At 36.1% G+C, this 18,470-nt stretch overlaps 1 long non-coding RNA gene across 1 annotated transcript; it reads left to right on the top strand.

The window, feature by feature from the left end:
- Positions 1 to 274: 274 nt before the first annotated feature.
- Positions 275 to 1,657, top strand: LOC149780439 (uncharacterized). Its single transcript, XR_016414893.1, has 2 exons — positions 275 to 618; positions 1,322 to 1,657. It is a non-coding gene; the product is annotated as an uncharacterized LOC149780439 (long non-coding RNA).
- The last annotated feature ends 16,813 nt before the right edge of the window (positions 1,658 to 18,470 follow it).

Here is an 18,470-nt window from a genome sequence, read left to right as displayed (position 1 = left end):
AAGATCATGTTAAACTGCAAATTCACTGTAAATTTGGTTGGTATTAGTAAAATTTTAATTGTTTAAATATTCACAGTTCATTGACGTATTTTAAGTCGATGAAGAGCATTTGTTTGTATAAAATAATATAAAATTGTCTGATAATCACATTGTTTGGACATCCTATAAATACATCTTCATACTTGCCACGTTTGCCTGCCCGCGATTATGTAAGTCAGGAACAAAGGAATGGGTTAGCGCAATGAGTATGTCGACCCTGCACTGTTGTGACGTTTTGTGTTTGTACAACCACCGCCCCGTTAGGTGTTAAAACTCGCATGTAGATGTTTGAAGCTTTGTTCTAAGAACAAAGGACCCTCGATGCTATTGTAAATCTCTCCGCTTTGACAGATGGCCTGAGGCTCGTCTGTTAAGCTAGACCGACTAGGGTAGAATTGATATCCAATCAGAACTGAGGAAGGGTGGGGCCATCAATTCAAACCAAAATTTAACAGTCATTTGTGGTGATAACGAATTAGTGATTGTAAGCTATCGTACTGGTAAATACTCACTCCGGGAGCCACTCGTGATTTGGCTGGAAAAACCTTGGTACATTCAAGGACAGAAAGCTTCGTAAAGGTCAGTGAGTTATTTGCTCGATTGTTGCAGAATGTTACGGCATCGTAATTGTAATTATGTACAGTATGTATATTTACTTACTAGAATCGTTAGTACGTAGAATTACCTTTGTATTGTTTAATTTAGATGCGTACTTGAGAAATGAGCTATGATTATATAGATTGCTCGCTCGTCAGAATTAATATTTTAATTCGCTATTTAGTTACTTCGTGGTAAACTAATGTATTTATTTATGTTATATTCTAGATTTTGCAATTGTTGAATTAAATTGTAACTTTGGAAATGGTTGCAGTGTGTAAATTTAAATAATATGGATATTTGAAATTTGTGTACACTTGTGGGAGTGTAATGTACAGAAATGCGTCGGATTGTTGTTATATTGTTGACAGTAATGAGATTAAGAATATGAATATATATATATATATATATATATATATATATATATATATATATATATATATATATATATATATATATATATATATATATATATATTGATGTGACGCAATTTAGTGATTTCTGTATGATAAGTAGGATACCGCTCTTATTGCAACGTTGTTTCTATAAGAACCTGTGTGTTTTTCGATGTGCACGAACGCGTGACCAAAGATGTAGATAACCTTGATCTGATGATTGATTGATTGTTGATTTAGTGTGAGCGAAATCGCTAACACAAATGCTAACGTCCTTGTGTTTTTCGTAGGAAGCTTTTGGGGACAGACTACCGAGTAGTCAAGTCCCGAGTCTCAGAGAAACAGGATAGAAGTAGGCGGAGAACAAGTCTCGTCCCTGGAGAAAGAGAGAAATAAGGAGGAGGAGAAAGGGAGACAAAAGGGGGAAGAGGATAGGAAGAATCGGAGAACGCCGGAAGGAGGAAAGAAATTGGCTGAGTAAACACAAATGAGTAGAAACCAAGTACAGGGGAAAGCCATCTCACACTATAATCACGTGATGAAATTGGTTGTCACATGGTCGAGAGGAAGCAGATTGGTTGAGAAATTAATATCGTTTAATTTGTATTAAATTGTTATTTTTTGAATTTCACCTTGGTGTTCTTATTAATTTAATTGTCGGTATTGCTGACTGGGGGCTCGGAGCTTTACCTCTATCACTAATTTCACTTCCTACAAAAACGAGCCAGGGTGGGAATTCCACAGTAATTCAAATAAATATTGGGAGCATCCCACTCAAACGCATAACAGTGAGTCACATAGAACCTCACAATAGTATTGTATTATTATATTCAAAGACTGCTGCCTGAGTATTTTAAGCCCGTTATACATCGTCCATGATCCATTACTTAAAATAGCATGCTAATCTTTAAGTGATTTTCAACTGTTTTAAGAAGGTGCTTAACAGATATATTGATTGAATTTAAAACAAAAAATGGTTAGAGCCTACACCGTTTGGAAGTTGTTATGTTGTAAGAAATTCGAGGACCTATACTCTCTAAAAAAATCAAAATGAAACTAGCACGCACATTGCCACTCACCTGGGGACGACGAAATGCAATGATTGCCAAGCGCAGGTAATGTGAAGAAGATATTTCATTTGAAATCAAGATTGAGGCATATTTAGTTTAACGAACAACATATACATTCGAAAAATTCATGTCTAAAGAAAAATAATTATTCTCGATAATACTATGCTATCTTTGGCTCTTTGTGTATAATTGCCTGCTTGTCTGTACGTCTTTATAGAACCTCACTCTTTTACTTGAAACTGCTTGTATACTTAAATGACGTACCGAGATCTGTGTTAAACGTTTGAAAGTATTTACATGTGTCCGTTGGGAAGATTGTATTGATCAGAGGTGTGACTGTTTCCACAACTGAATCACTAAACATATAAAAAGATCTAAATACGAATATTTAAAAAATACCAGGCCTCAATTTATATGAATACTTTTATCTAATTTAAAGGCGGGCATTAAGAAATATTAATACTGATGTACGCATCAAAATCAGATGTAATTATACTCAAAACTGTCAAGTCTATTTGCAATGGTTGAAGCTGAGTGCACTTTGTTTGCCAATCGTGTCGCTTTACTCGATCTTGCCGACCACTTAGCAATCTGCACGTTTGAGGTTCGCGCATATCATGTGACCTTGTTAAATGCTGCTTTAAATAGTACTTAAGTTCCTACAGCCTCCTTTGGGATTCTGTACCGTGCATATGCTTGAATACATACATAGGTTGGGATTGAAACAGGACAAATTATGAATGCAACGGGATAATTGTATAATAGATAAGCATAAATCATATCATTTTCGTTGTCGAAATGTAGCATATAGCATTTAAAATATCTTTCAAATATTCTTTATTATGAAAAGATCTTTATTTTGTTTTAAGTAAAGTCTCCTATGCTGTAGGAAAAACTATTTAAGTTAATAACGTTTATACATTCCATTTTTTCCCTTTTATACCTCAACTGGTACTGACTGCTGCTACAAACAATTCAATTAGAGACCGACTAAATGTAATGAAAAGCTATTAGTAAAAATTTACGGTGTACACAAATTATTTGAAATCTGCGTTTTGCTACCAAATGTTATGATGACGCAAACCGTGTGTACATTTTATGTGTTAACCAATCGTAAACATCAGGGTCCACCTCTTACACTGAAGAACTAATACGAAAACCGGACATGTAGCCACGACCATATTCATAAATGTAAGATATATAGGGCGCAAAACGTACTAAGTGCATGTACCTGACACTTTTAAAATAGTAATATAAGTTAGAAAATGAAGATTATATACATATGGAGCACAGACCCTTCGTCCCCTTCCTCGGCCGGCTGACTTCAACAGGCTTTGTCTTCGGTGGATAACCCACGTTTTTGCAAATACGATAAATGTCAAATGGTCGGTAAAGCTAATAGAGAATACATTACTAAACCACTCTGTGAATAAAAACTTCACCCTATTTCAATAAACAAAAAGTAACAGATATAAAATATTGCCTTAATCTACAAAACACTGACAAACACCTGTTGATTCGGTTTGAGCTCTTGCTGATAATTTGTGGCTTGACATGAATCTGAAGACCTTTAGTGACTGTGTTTGTTTCGAGGAAATGATGCAAAAGAGTGCAATGATGTTTTAGACGAAGTAAGGCATTAGTTTCATTGCGACAAGTTTTGAGTGTTTTCTGTATTGGTTGAGACATCGTCTCCATTCTACTAGATGTGGCAAGTATCTACATACAAAAAGGAAAAAATTGGAACGCATACACTAGCACGACGTAAAATACAGAACTGAAAGGAAGATTAATCACACCAAAGGTAGATCGTGCCATACGAGGTTGATAATATAAAGAATACAAATCATATCGCGAATAACAATCCATTAAAGTGCACTGGATCCAGCAAGGGGTCACGTGTGTCGGAGATTGATCAGTATAAATGTAATAAACTGACAACGAACAGTGCAAAACTTGTATCTAACTAGCATGAGAGCTTTCAAATCTTTAATGTGTCTTTTGCAAAGGCAAATACAAAACGTAGACAAGACAAAAAATAAAACAGAAAAACGGTTATGTCATCAAAACTTTACATGTCTGTTTTTACCGGAAAAAAAACCTTTAACTTTATTATGTTTCAACTAGTTTATTTCAACTTGTTGCTGATTCTGTAAAGTATTTATATTGACCTAGAACTCGATGAACCATAACGACATTTGTTCTTTTATGAACAATTATTTAAGCGCAAATTATATCCCATATATTTTTATGTTATTGTAGTCATTACAGGCTATTAAGCAAAGTTAGAGAATTATTTAAAAGAAAATGTGTCGGCTGCAAAAGATAATTTTATTTGCGCATGGCTGTGTATTTCTAGTCTTCTTCGTTTAAACCGCCTGTTTTCAATGTTCTAAGGCGGCGTATCCAATAAGATTCCTTTTCTTTCCTGGTTTGGGAACTCCAGTTGGGGTTGTTAGCAATTGCAATAAGTGTTATATCACTGAAAGTGTGGCCAGGGGAGAAGAAGTGTTCTACGACCGGACTTCTGTACAGCTTCTTTGTCATCCAATCAGATCTATGAAATTTGATCCAAACAAGGAGTGAAAGTGACATCATCAAAGGCCTGATCAATACATGTGCCAGTTAAAGGAATACGTTCCTTCTCAACATCATTCTCAAGAACTTTCTTTGCCATAGCTCTGGTAACTGCACACGCTGGGAATAAATCAGGGTATTCTTTTTCAATTAGATTGACTTTCTGATCCAAACAAGCCTTGTCAGTTACAAGTGGATTAACCATAACCTTGTCTCCAGCTAGGTCGTTGCCTAGTTATAAATGAATGCCATCGACGGGTAAAGCAGACACTGTTCCTAATGTCACTGGTCCTGAGACTAAGTCTGATGAAAAATTTACACAATGGAGAGGAACATTAACAAAGCCACACTCTACTCTCTGAATAAGAACACTTTCATTAGAAGAAGACTTCTCAGAAAAAGGCCAAGTACCTGACAATAAAAGACTCTGAGAAGATCCTGTGTCCCTTAAAAGATTGATTGGGATTGGCTTGGTCGAAGCACCCAAGAATGATATAGAACACTTCGATATGAATGGTTCATAATTCTCGATAACAAAATCGGATTGGGGTTTATTAGACCCAACAAATGTATTGCTTTCCATACATGACCGTGACCTTGACTACTTAGAAATAACAGGAATTGGAATAGGTTGACACGGAATTGTGTATGAGTTATATCAATATGTATATGTTGTCAAAAATGTACTCGGGTTTCGTTGCCGCGTACAGCGTCACCCGAGGGTGGTATATTTTTTCGACTCTAGTTATTTAGAAATACTGAGCGAAACTCAAACCATCATGCATGTGCAAATTGCCTGCAGCGGAAAAACCTAATTACCTAGCTGCGCATATCTGTCACAGCTAGTATACATATAGAGAAAATTCTCTATAATCGAATTACATTACGACGAGTCTTGTCAGGAAGCTTACCCCTTTACGGGAGCAAATCTCCATCTGTAGAGCTGCCTTATACATGGTTTGATGTGTAGTCACAGAACTCTGTGTGGTTTCTTGTGACGTGTACTGGTTTTCTCAATGCGAGGGTCCAGGGCTTCGCGACCATCGGGTCTGTGTTAAATGTGAGGGCTCTCGAGAGATCCTTCAACATACTGAGAGGGGCGGACCGTGCGTGGGCGCTTCCCTGACCATTGACTACAGCGAGTGGAACAGGAGTTACATCTTGGACGTCAAATGGGCGCCATGATAGTTATATATCTTATGTGTTCCATGTTGTTATTTTCACTATTGCTATCTGAGCAAATTTACATGCATTTCAATATCGTATTATGAACGATACATCCAAATTTACATGCATTTCAATATCGTTATATGAACGATACATTCAAGACTTTGTTTATATTGAGGTGTAGATCATATATTTTTATTTTGTTGATCGGTGATAGGACTTAATTCTCGTTTGTTTGAAATTCAATTTGTTAAATTCATGTTTGAGTTTTTCGTTGAGTTACTTGTTGATAGTTCTATATCAGGAAAATTATAATTTTCCTTATCTTTATGTTTATAATGGTGTCAGATTTTGTTAATATTTAATTTACGTTTCATTAGGAAACGTTTCCATGTTCCATTCATTGTTACCTGCCTGCCTAAGTCACTAAATCAGAAATATAGATAAAATAGTCAATAATTGGATCATCTACATGTAGAAGTGTATGTCTCAAGTAAATATGTCAAATAGCCAATGATTGGATCACCAGCCTGTAAAAGTCAACCAGTCAGAACAATAGGTCAAATAGCCAATGACTGCATACCAGGTTTAATTTAGGACTTAAGTTCCCAGTGTCTGATGCTACTACAACAAGAGTTAGCAGAGAATGTCCCTGGAGTTGAGACCATGCCTGTGCAGCTCAAACTTGGTCGCATGAGTGACGTCTAGAGTTAGGTCTTAAGTTGAGGGATAAGGGACACTGTGAAATGATTTTATTTCATATCATTGATTTTGGGGTAAATTTCAAGGTTATCATGAGAAATTTTCAGTGTTTTCTTTGATTAGTTTCATATACAACAAAAATAAGAACTAATACGTAAGGAGTGTTAAGTTGATCTGTGATTTTCATTTTGATCTTTTAAAATGAATAATATTACAATGCTTTGAATTAAAAACAGTCATTGCAGTTTTAAAATTGGATCAGAAAGTCAGAAGTGACATTGGAGGTAAACAATATCTGCAAATATATATATATATATATATATATATATATATATATATATATATATATATATATATATATATACAATAACACATGGTAGGTCAGCTTCTGAATGAGTACTAAAAGTACCATATATAGCTCAGAAATATAATTGTTTTGATTAATAGAATAGAAATTAAATGCCATATATATATATATATATATATATATATATATATATATATATATATATATATATATATATAGTTTTATTCTACCGCACATATTTCACAGTACTAGCAAAATTTACTTCTGGATATCCAGTATATGGAATGCATATTGTACTTATTTAAACTCTTTATGACATTTTATTTCATGCAGTAGATGATACAGTAAAAAAAATTCCCATATGTACATGTAGATCGGATTAATATTAGTATTAATTTATTATTATTACTATTATTATTATTATTATTATTATTATTATTATTATTATTATTATTATTATTATTGTCTTTAGATAAATATAATTACACGTTTGTTTGTGTCTCTATCTAGATTGGCAAATAATTAAAATTCAGACTTATTGTGCAATCACCAGTCTCGATGAGAATATTTCCAAACTGACATGAATGTAGTCTATATGTCATTAATCTCAAGGAGACTATTTCCTAACTGACATGAATGTAGTCTATATGTCATTAATCTCAAGGAGACTATTTCCTAACTGATATGAATGTAGTTTACATGTCACCAATCTGAAGGAGAACATTTCCAAACTGACATGACTGTGATCTACATGTCTCCAATCTCAAGGAGACTATTTCCTAACTGACATGACTGTAGTCTACGTGTCACCAATCTCAAGGACACTATTTCCTAATTGACATGCCTGTAGTCTACATGTCATCGATCTCAAGGAGACTATTTCCAAACTGACATGACTGTAGTCTACATGTCATCAATCTCAAAGAGACAATTTCCTAACTGACATGACTCTAGGCAACATGTCATCAATCTCAAGGAGACGATTTCCTAACTGGCATGACTGTAGTCTATATATCATTAGTCTCAAGGAGAACATTTCAAAACTGACATGACTGTAGTCTACATGTCATCAATCTCAAGAAGACTATTGCCTAACTGACATGGATGTAGTCTACATTGTTATACAGTAATGAACTATTAAATTAATCACTTAAGTAATTTATTCCTTGAAATATAAAATTGGCATTATAATCATCCCTGAAACAAATGTAATCAGTAATTGTAATTAATTACAAAGTCTGGAAAAGTAATGCAAAGTTAGAATTGTCATAGTTACAATTAGCAACTTACAACATAACAACACAGTTTGAATAAAAAAAGGAGGACCCAATGAAAAAAACTGTTTACAAATTTTGTGAAATTAGTTTTATGGTATTGCATTCAATGTTGAACTCGTAGTGTAAAGAACATTGATCTGTACAAAGCATGAATAAACCAATGAGAACTTTGAGTTGTGATAGACTGAATAGAAGCAATGTTATCGTACTCTGATTTCCTGGTTTAAAAAGTAATTATAATTGATTACATCTTAGTGACAGAGTAATTGCAGTTGTAATCAACTACTACAATTTTTTAAAATTAATTGCAATTTTAAGTCATGACCTTTACAACAATACAACACTTGTAGTCTATATGTCATCAGTCACAAGGAAACAGTATCCTAATGAGTATGGCTGTAGTCTTTATGTCATCAATCTCATAGAGACTGTTTTCTAACTGACATGAATGTAGTCTTTATGTCATCAGTCTGAAGGAGTCTATATAATAACTGACATGAATGTACTCTTTATGTCATCAGTCTAAAGGAGACTGACATGAATATAGTCTTTATATCATCAGGATGAAGGAGTCCATATCCTAACTGACTTGACTAGTTTTTATGTAATTAGTCTCAAGGAGACTATATCCTAACTGACATGACTGTAGTATTTAGGTCATCAGTCGCAAGGGGACTATTTCCTAACTGACATGACTGTAGTATTTAGGTCATCAGTCTCAAAGAGACTTTTTCCTAACTGACATGACTGTAGTATTTAGGTCATCAGTCTCAAGGAGACTTTTTCTTAACTGACATGACTGCAGTATTTAGGTCATCAGTCTCAATGAGGCTATACTCTAACTGACATGACTGCAGTATTTAGGTCATCAGTCTCAAGGAGACATTTTCCTAACTGACATGACTGTAGTATTTAGGTCATCAGTCTCAAGGAGACTTTTTCCTAACTGACATGACTGTAGTATTTAGGTCATCAGTCTCAAAGAGAATTTTTCCTAACTGACATGGCTGTAGTTTTTAGGTCATCAGTCTCAAAAAGACTTTTTCCTAACTGACATGACTGTAGTATTTAGGTCATCAGTCTCAAAGAGACTTTTTCCTAACTGACATGACCGCAGTATTAAGGTCATAAATCTCAATGAGGCTATATCCTAACCAGCATGACTGGAGCTTTTATAATCAAATCTGTTGTCTTTCTTCAGAACTTTTCACTTCATTGGAATTGGGTTTTCCTAATTCAGTTTGATTTCAACAGATTGTTTTTATAATTGTACAAAACAGGAACACAAATGAAACTTTGTTTCATTTGAAATGCAAGGTCAGTGATTGGATGTACATTAATGTCTGACACTTAAATGTACGATCTTTGTACATCAACATGTTATCATTGCTTGTATGCAATGCTCTTTTATATGTAAGTTATGTATATTAGTTTATAGTGTTGGCATAACTTTAATTTGTTATTAATATTAAATATTTATTCTACATCATAGCAAGTATATAATTTCCCTTTTTAAGGTTTATATAACTCATTCCATTGTAATACTCATTTTGTCTTTCTGTGCATTCATTCCATCCATTGTTATACTCTTCATGTCTTCCTGTGTAAACACACTCCATCCATTGCAATACTCATCATGTCTTCCTGTGTAAACACACCAGCTATTGTAATACTCAAAAGGTCTTCCTGTGTAAACACATTCCATCCATTGTAGTGCTTGTCATGTCTGCTGTGTAAATACATTTCACCCATTGTAACACTCAAAATATCTTCCTGTGTAAACACATACCATCCATTGTAATACTCATCATGTTTTCCTTTGTAAACACATTCCATCCGTTGTAATACTCACCAAGTTTTTCTGTGTAAACACATTCCATCCATTGTAATACTCAAAATGTCTTCCTGTGTAAACACATTCCATCCATTGTAATACTCAAAATGTCTTCCTTTGTAAAGACATTCCATCCATTGTAATTCTCATCATGTCTTCCTGTGTAAATACATTCCATCCTTTATAATTGTCGTCTAGTCTTCCTGTGTAAACACATTGCATTGTATTACTTATTGTGTCTTCCTGTGTACACACATTCAATCCTTTGCAATACTAACATATTGCTGTGTAAACACATTCCATTGTAACATTCATTATGTCCTCCTTTGTAAACATTTTCCATTGTAATACTCATTGTCTTCCTGTGTAAACACATTCCGTTGTTATACTCATAATATCCAACTGTGTAAATAAATTCCATTGTAATACTCTTTATGTCTTCTTGTGTAAGCATATGCCTTTGTAATACCCATTATGTCTTCCTGTGTAAATACATTCCATCCATTGTAATACTCATATTGCTTTCCTGTGTGAACACATTCCATCCACTAAATACTATTCATGTTGACCTGTGTAAAGAAATTTTATCCATTGTAATGCTCACTTTGTCTTCCTGTGTAAACACATTCCATTGATTGTAATACACATAATGTCTTCTTATGTAAACACATTCCATCCATTGAAATACTCATCATGTTTTCTTGTGTAAACATTATTAAAGTTTCCTCACTTTTAGTAAATAATTGATTGCATGTTTAGTCCTTACACCAGACTCCCACATTTCATGACATATTATCCAAGTATCTCCTCATATAACATAGTTACATCCATGAATCCCATTGACTCGGAACAATTTAATGATTACTTCATAAGGTGTTACCCTTATACTGTCCTGAGAAGCAGAGTATGGTAGCTCAGTTTATAGAGCTATAGCATCCGCCTTGGATGTGGGATTTCACGGGTTTCAACCCTGGCTGAATCACACCTAAGACTTATAAAAATGGTATTAGCAGCTTGGCACTCAGCATTAAGAGGATAGCATCAGGAATGGTCTGCCTGGTGTCGGGATAATGTGACTGGGTGGGACATAATGTTAAAGGTCTGTGGCATGATGCCCAAGACATCAATATAAACCGCTACACTCCAGACATCATAGTAATATTACTGAAAAATTGTTAAAGCTACATTTAAAAAATCCAAATCCAGTTTGTAGAGCATCAGACTCATAATTCAAGGACATGTGTTCCATACCTGCCCAGGCCAGCCCACGTCAGCTGCCGCAATGTCTCGTTGGGGAAGGCACATAGCTCCCATTTCCTGGATGATAATGTTGTTGTTGTTGTAGGGTTTAAAACCATTTTTCAGCACACGATAGGCTATACATGGCGGCCAGTATTAATGGTGGAGGAAGAACCCGGGAAGTCCCCGGAAAGAACCACCGACCCTCGAGAAGCTACAGGCAAGCTTTCTCACATACCCACATTGGCCGAATCCGAGACTCGAACCCACGCAGACAGAGGTGAGATGGTAGTGATCCGTAACGGAGAGCGCTTTAGACCACTCGGCCACTCGGGGCCACCCTGGATGATAAAGTCAATAATGTGTTTAAAGTGTTTTGCAAACCAACAAAGCAAATCAAACATCTTGATAAAAAACAAGGCATCAGGAATTTCATGATGATTTTATTCATCTGTCTATTCTGTACATTCAGTACATCTGATTTTTTGTTTGTGTTTAAAGCTAATTTCATTTGAATGAATTAGGAAGAAAAAGTTACAGTTAGATAAATGGCTAAACAAAATTATGAGGAGAGAGTTATAGCTTGATAAATGACAGACTCATAGGACACAGTTACAGCTAGAAAAATATCTAGACAAAAAATGATCACATATTTAAGCTAGACAAAATAATGATCACAAAGATACCGTTAGACAAATAGACAAAATCATCACACATAGTTACAGCGAGACAAATGGCAAGACAGACTTTGGAAGACAGTTACAGCTAGACAATATAGAATAATGGTGACACATATTTACAGCTATACAAAATAGACAAATTTAGGACACAGAATAACAGACAATATAACTGGACAGAATATAAATGTGTTCATAGAACATGATTGCTGCAACACTAACCAAACTGCTAAACATAACCACATGGGCAGAAATACAGACTGTCAAGGGTAACACTATATCCCTCCCCCCCCCATAAAAACCAACAAAAAGAAACCAACAAACCTGTGGTGGGTTAATTTGTTAGTCATTGTTGCTTACCTGCACATCTTCATATGAGGCAAGCAGAGTATAGCTCATCTTGTTACTGAGTTTTGTAATTGAATTGATCAGACACTTTGGTGGGGTAGTAGTATTCCATAAGAACACTTTCTCATTTTAATGCAACCAGTGGGAATTGTAGAGCATACTGCCTTATAATGAAGTACATGATACATAATACAGTAATCATTCATTAAAGCAGCCAGTGGGAGTAAAGGAGTATACTGCCTTGTAATAAAGTACTGTAAATATAATAAAGTACTCCTTCATTATAGCTGTCAGTGGAAGTCATGGAGTATACTGCCTTGTAATGAAGTACTCGACATATAATACAGTACTCATTCATTATATCATAATGTGAGTAATGGAGCATACTGCCATGTAATGAAATACATTACCCCCTTTTAGCAGGAACTCTAGCTCACCGTCTGGCAAGTTCTGCACGGATTTCTCCTTTGCATACCCGCGTATCCTGTTAAGGTTAGAATCTTCCTCTTGAAGTCTCCTTAATTCACCAGGTATCAAACTGTCTATAGGCGAAGTCGAGTGGTTCGGCGGCTTGGACCCTGACGTTCCCTTCACAGGCCTCGTCTCTATGGCCCCCACGTGTACAGGTCTACACGTCACAGGATTAGGCTGTGGCAACACATACCTACATCCTAAACTTACGTCGTGCGATAATCATGACAAGCACGTTGCTTGAATTCGTCTTTTCACATACAGCGAATCAAGATCGATGTAGACAACCGGGAGAGAATCCATAGTCCTATTAGCAAATTGGACTTCCACTGTCTCACCTGTATAATCAGCAGATTTGACAAATGTGCTATCCACCAGGGCTGGATAACTACAACCGGTGTCATACAGCAGGGTAGCCTTCTCTCCATTTACCGTAGCTGTTGCTGTATTAGACCATTCTACTGGTTCACACCTTCTACCAGTGCCTGATCTCACTGCATTTATCGTGGGACGATATTTCCTGCAGTCTATGAGATTATGGCCAGGTTTGTTGCAGCCGTAGCATATAACTTCAGCTTTCTTAGTAGGGACACCCTTATCTACCCCATGGGTCTTTTCTGGGCCACGGAACTGATCACGGCTGGGATTATCAGCCCCTGGCTTCCCACCATTTTGACCATTCCGCCTATGAGGTGCCAGACCGTTAGCTCTTCTAAAGTCAGTGACACTGGGTCGATCCCTGCCACCCCAGGTGGTTGGACGAGAGTGTGCACTCTCATATCGCTTAGCCATCACACTGATATTTTCTAAGGTCGCGAAATCACGATCCGCTAAAAATGCCATCAGGTCTTTCCGATACCTACAGAGGATATGTTCTTCCAAGATCTTTCCCGTATGCCTTCATAAGTGAGCACGGTACCTGTCATTTTAATCCATTTATCGAAAAGCACGAGTAAACGAGTATGAAATTGCGCATGTGTCTCTGTTGTTCGCTTAGACGACTCTCTGAAAAGTTTGCGAAGATTTTCAGCCGACAGCTCGTAATGCCTTAACAGCGCTTGTTTTAGAGCATTGTAATCATCTACTTCAGTCGGTACCATATCGTGATAGACATCCTTGGCAGCTCCTTGCAAAAATGCAGAGATATTACTGGCCCACTAGTCTTTGGGTATATTATGGATTAAAGCTAACTTTTCAAACTGAGTTAAAAAATTATCGACGGTTTCGTCTCTGTCGTTAAACATCGACATTGTTATCTGGACGGTACGTCTATCTTCTGATCTTTTTCTTGTGGTTCTAGAATGTTAATTCAGTTCTTCGCCCCTCCTAGATTCCGCTTCGATCCTTATTCTCCCCATGGCTAACGTGTATTCTCTCTCCCTGGCTCTTTCTTCGGCCTGCAATCTGGCTAACTCGATTCTCTTTCTCCTTCTCTTTCGTTTTCCTCGGCTTGTCCACTTCTTTTCTCTCTCTCTGCCGCCTGCAGTTCTTTGTATTCCTTTAGACTCCGCTCTACAAATTCCGCTAATTGGATCCCTTCATAATCTAATTCGTCTTTACCACTAGACTTAAACTCTTTGACCAACTGCATATCAATTGCCATTCTAGTCTACTCGACTATGTCACCAACCAATTTACTTAGCTTAGGTAAGAATACTTACCCGTATTATATTCCAATAAAGTCTTAACCTACGGACTTACTTAAATCACTCTAAAGCACCTAACAGCGTTTGGCAGTACCAAATTCTGACTTTCTCTCCATATTCAGCTTGCTAGAACCAACAACGTCCAATTACTCCCTCGGGACTTCTTTAATTATCTATTCTTGCAAGAGTAACTAAAGGGAATATTTCTTTCTGAATTACTTAATTCAAACAACAACCACGCTATTAAAGCAGTTCAGGTACGGAATCTTAATATCTTACAAGGTCATAACATACATCAAATATATATCAAACAATGACAGGCACTAACTACAGAATGCATATATATTGACTCAATTCACTCTCGTAATTCCTTGCTTGAACAATAACCACAAATTTATCACTGCTATGGTACTCTACTTTCTATTCAACATCCTACCCAGGCTCTGTCATTCACACAGTTCAAAATATCCCGGACGATAGACTCCACTTTGTAACGTCGCTTACTTAGTAAGAGGGGTACTTAATTGGATTTGGCTGGCATTATCTAGGGAATGACCTCCCTCGATGTTATAGCCCGATGGGAGTGGATAGATAGAATATAGAATAGATAGAATATCAACAGAGAACTGAGCAAGAATATTGGGAAGAAATAATGCAATACGAGACCCCTTAGACAAGAGAAATATATTTTTTTAATCAATAACAACTATTAGCGACAATTCCAGTTCAATCTAAGCTATGTCAACAAAATTTAGTAGCAGTGTCTAATTTGGATTTATTTCATCATAATAACGAGTGGTGAAAAGAGCGCAATGTCCACAACTGATTGCATCACCTTCTTCTCGTTATCCGTGTATCACGTCTTCATATTCTCTGGTCTTCCTTTTCTGAATGCTTCAACTCTTCCTGCACCTCCTAGTCCTTTATTCTGAACACATCATCTTTTTTCCGGACTTCCGTCTTCGGACTGTCCTGTCTCTCCCAGAAAGCTGTTTCCTTATTGCTGTTCTCTTTCAGAAATTGTGCGTCATAGCACTAAAATCTGTCTTTCTTACAAGACAGCCAACTGGTCCCCTTTTCTTGTTCAACGAGGAAAGCTCTATTCTTTTTAGGCTTCCTCGGAGCCAAACTTCTCCTGTCTCAGGATTTTCGGACTAAAGAATTTCGACCAAGGTCGTCACTTTAAATTTACATTACTTCCAAAGTGTACGCCTTAATTTACTCTGACCAATAGTTCTCAGCGGTTTCTAATTTTTTTCGAAGATAATTTTTTCTTCCGTCAGATTTTGGACAATCTAGAATCTCTGAACTACGTTGCATATCAATTTCTCTTTGAAAATGATAATTTGACATGGGTCCTATCAAGCGGTTATGGTTGGTAGCTCAAATGTTTACTTTCTCAGGACAGCGTTGCAATGCCCTGGTCAAATCTCAATGAGTCATAGATGCCAGTCTATCAAGTTTAACACTGACATGGGAGGGGGTGGAGAAAAGAAGAAAGGTCGAAGTCACCCTTCACAAAGACTTTTCTGGCTTAAATGTGATAAAATGTTAATGCTCAATGCATTCAACTTTAAGATTCAAAACTATTCGAAATTCGACACTTTAAATATGAGATAACAACTTTTAGTTTATTATGAGATACCAAACATTTGTTTTATTGTGCGAGATCAATCTTTTGTTTTTTTTTATGAGATACCAACACTTTTTTATTATGAGACACAATGCATTATTTTTTATGAAAACAACCATTTTGTTTTATTAAGATACGAACCCTTTGGTTTACCATGAGATACCAACCCTTTCTTTTATTATGAGACACCAACCCTTTCTTTTTTATCAGATACCAACCCTTTCTTTTATTATGAGATACCAACCCTTTCTTTTATTATGAGATATTATATTGGCCGAAAAAGTGAATGGAAGTATTATATAAAGGATAACAGCTGCATTCAATTTGTTTGTTTAATAGACGGCTTTCACCAAGATACCTAATGGATACCTGTTTTGTTTGTTTAATAGACGGCTTTCACCAAGATACCTAATGGATTCCTGTTTTGTTTGTTTAATAGACGGCTTTCACCAAGATACCTAATGGATACCTGTTTTGTTTGTTTAATAGACGGCTTTCACCAAGATACCTAACGGATACCTGTTTTGTTTGTTTAATAGACGGCTTTCACCAAGATACCTAATGAATACCTGTTTTCTTTGTTTAATAGACGGCTTTCAACAAGATACCTAATGGATAATTGTTTTGTTTGTTTAATAGACGGCATTCACCAAGATACCTAATGGATACCTGTTTTGTTTGTTTAATAGACGGCTTTCACCAAGATACCTAATGGATACCTGTTTTGTTTGTTTAATAGATGGCTTTCACCAACATACCTAACGGATACCTGTTTTGTAGCAGATAAGACGTTTCTCGTGACATTCTTCTGAACGTATATAAGTAAGGTACAAATAAAATTAAATTTGATCGGAAATCAAAACATCCCTTTTGGACATTAAAAATAGAGATGTTCCGATAATTGTGTTGAGTTGTATATTGTTAGACGCATGGAATGATAATAAAACCGTCATTTTCAGTTAATTGTGTCGCCCGCTCCGGAGGACTAGTGGCTAGAGCTTCCGCCTCGGATGTGGGAGGTCGTGGGTTCGATCCCCGGTCGAGTCATACCAAAGACTTACAAAAATGGTACTAACAGCTGCCTCGCTTGACGCTCAGCATTAATAGGTTAGTGTTAGGCCTGGTCGGCCTGGTGTCAGGATAATGTGACTGGGTCGGATATCTTGCTACATGTCTGCGGCATGATGCCCCAGTACTGGACATCACTATAAACTGTCACACTGGAGACATCGTAGCGATGACTGAAAAATTGTTAAAGCTACGTTAAAAATCCAAATCACACACTCAGGTAATTGTTGAGGTCAAAGATGGATCAGACAAAGCATAGGCCATATGTATTTATGTTTATCTGAATATGCATGTACTTGTATGTGTGCGTGGATGCATGTATATTAAATATATATATATGTAAAAATCCTTACCCACGGCGTTCTTTCATTCTCGACGATCCGCTCATGTTTTGTAGTGAAAGAAGATGCACTATGCATGACGAGAACGGGCTGATGAGGAAATGGTGTAGCTACAATTTTGGACGGCCGTTGATTTTTATTTTAGTTTACCATCACGTTGAAATAAAATTAGTTCAATATCATTTCACTAAAGCACAATATAAACACCCATTAGGTATTTAGAACTTATAAAGGGATCAATATCTGTTACACGTGATTTTATATATTGCTTATCAACAGTATGTTTTTGATATAGGAGCAAAGTTTTTTTTTAATTTATGCGGGTTGATTGTGACAGTCATCAAAGAATATAGTATGGGTGAATTCGACACGATATTAGAAACATTTGTTGATAGACCTTCTGCATGTGGTGATCCATATATTAACCTTCCACTATTTTCTGTAATTTTAAATTTTCTGTCAATTTTACAGAGATGCCAATTGAACGTATTTTTCACCCAAAATATACATGATTCATATTGTTTGAAACCACTTTGAAAATTATTTTCCGAAGTGGTAATTTTTTTTATTCAATATCGCATTTCTTCATGTAACATCATTATAATCACTTTTTCCTGTTCTTGGCCAACGAGGAAAGACATATAGCGTTACTCTTCCCCATACGTCCATCAGATGGGTTACATATTGCACCTTAGGTCAGTTTCACAGCTACTGCGATCCTCATGATGATTGAAATTAAAAGGAACATTTCTTGTAACGAGTAATTTTCTTGGTCCCAACGTTGTCTTGTGACCATGTCAATATTTATCAAGAAATGGTTCGATGAACTACTTTTACTGGCAAGAACAGAGTCGCTCGACCGGAAAGCTGAGATTGATACAGAACAATAACTGCTCAAATAGATTGTGATTCGATAACGTAAGTTTGCATTTTGTACATAATGTAAAGAGAACAAAATGAACAATCCTATTCAAGCTCTCATCGGGTTGAAATATTATATCAAACGTAGTTTCAGGGCATGGACACAGCATTTAAAAAAATCGAATCAGGACAAAGCAAACGTAGTTTCAGGGCATGGATAA

This window comes from Sinohyriopsis cumingii, chromosome 16 (assembly GCF_028554795.1).
Source record: "Sinohyriopsis cumingii isolate HCF-2022 chromosome 16, ASM2855479v2, whole genome shotgun sequence".
Taxonomy (NCBI): Eukaryota; Metazoa; Mollusca; class Bivalvia; order Unionida; family Unionidae; genus Sinohyriopsis; species Sinohyriopsis cumingii.
This window is presented reverse-complemented; position numbering and strand designations above follow the sequence as displayed.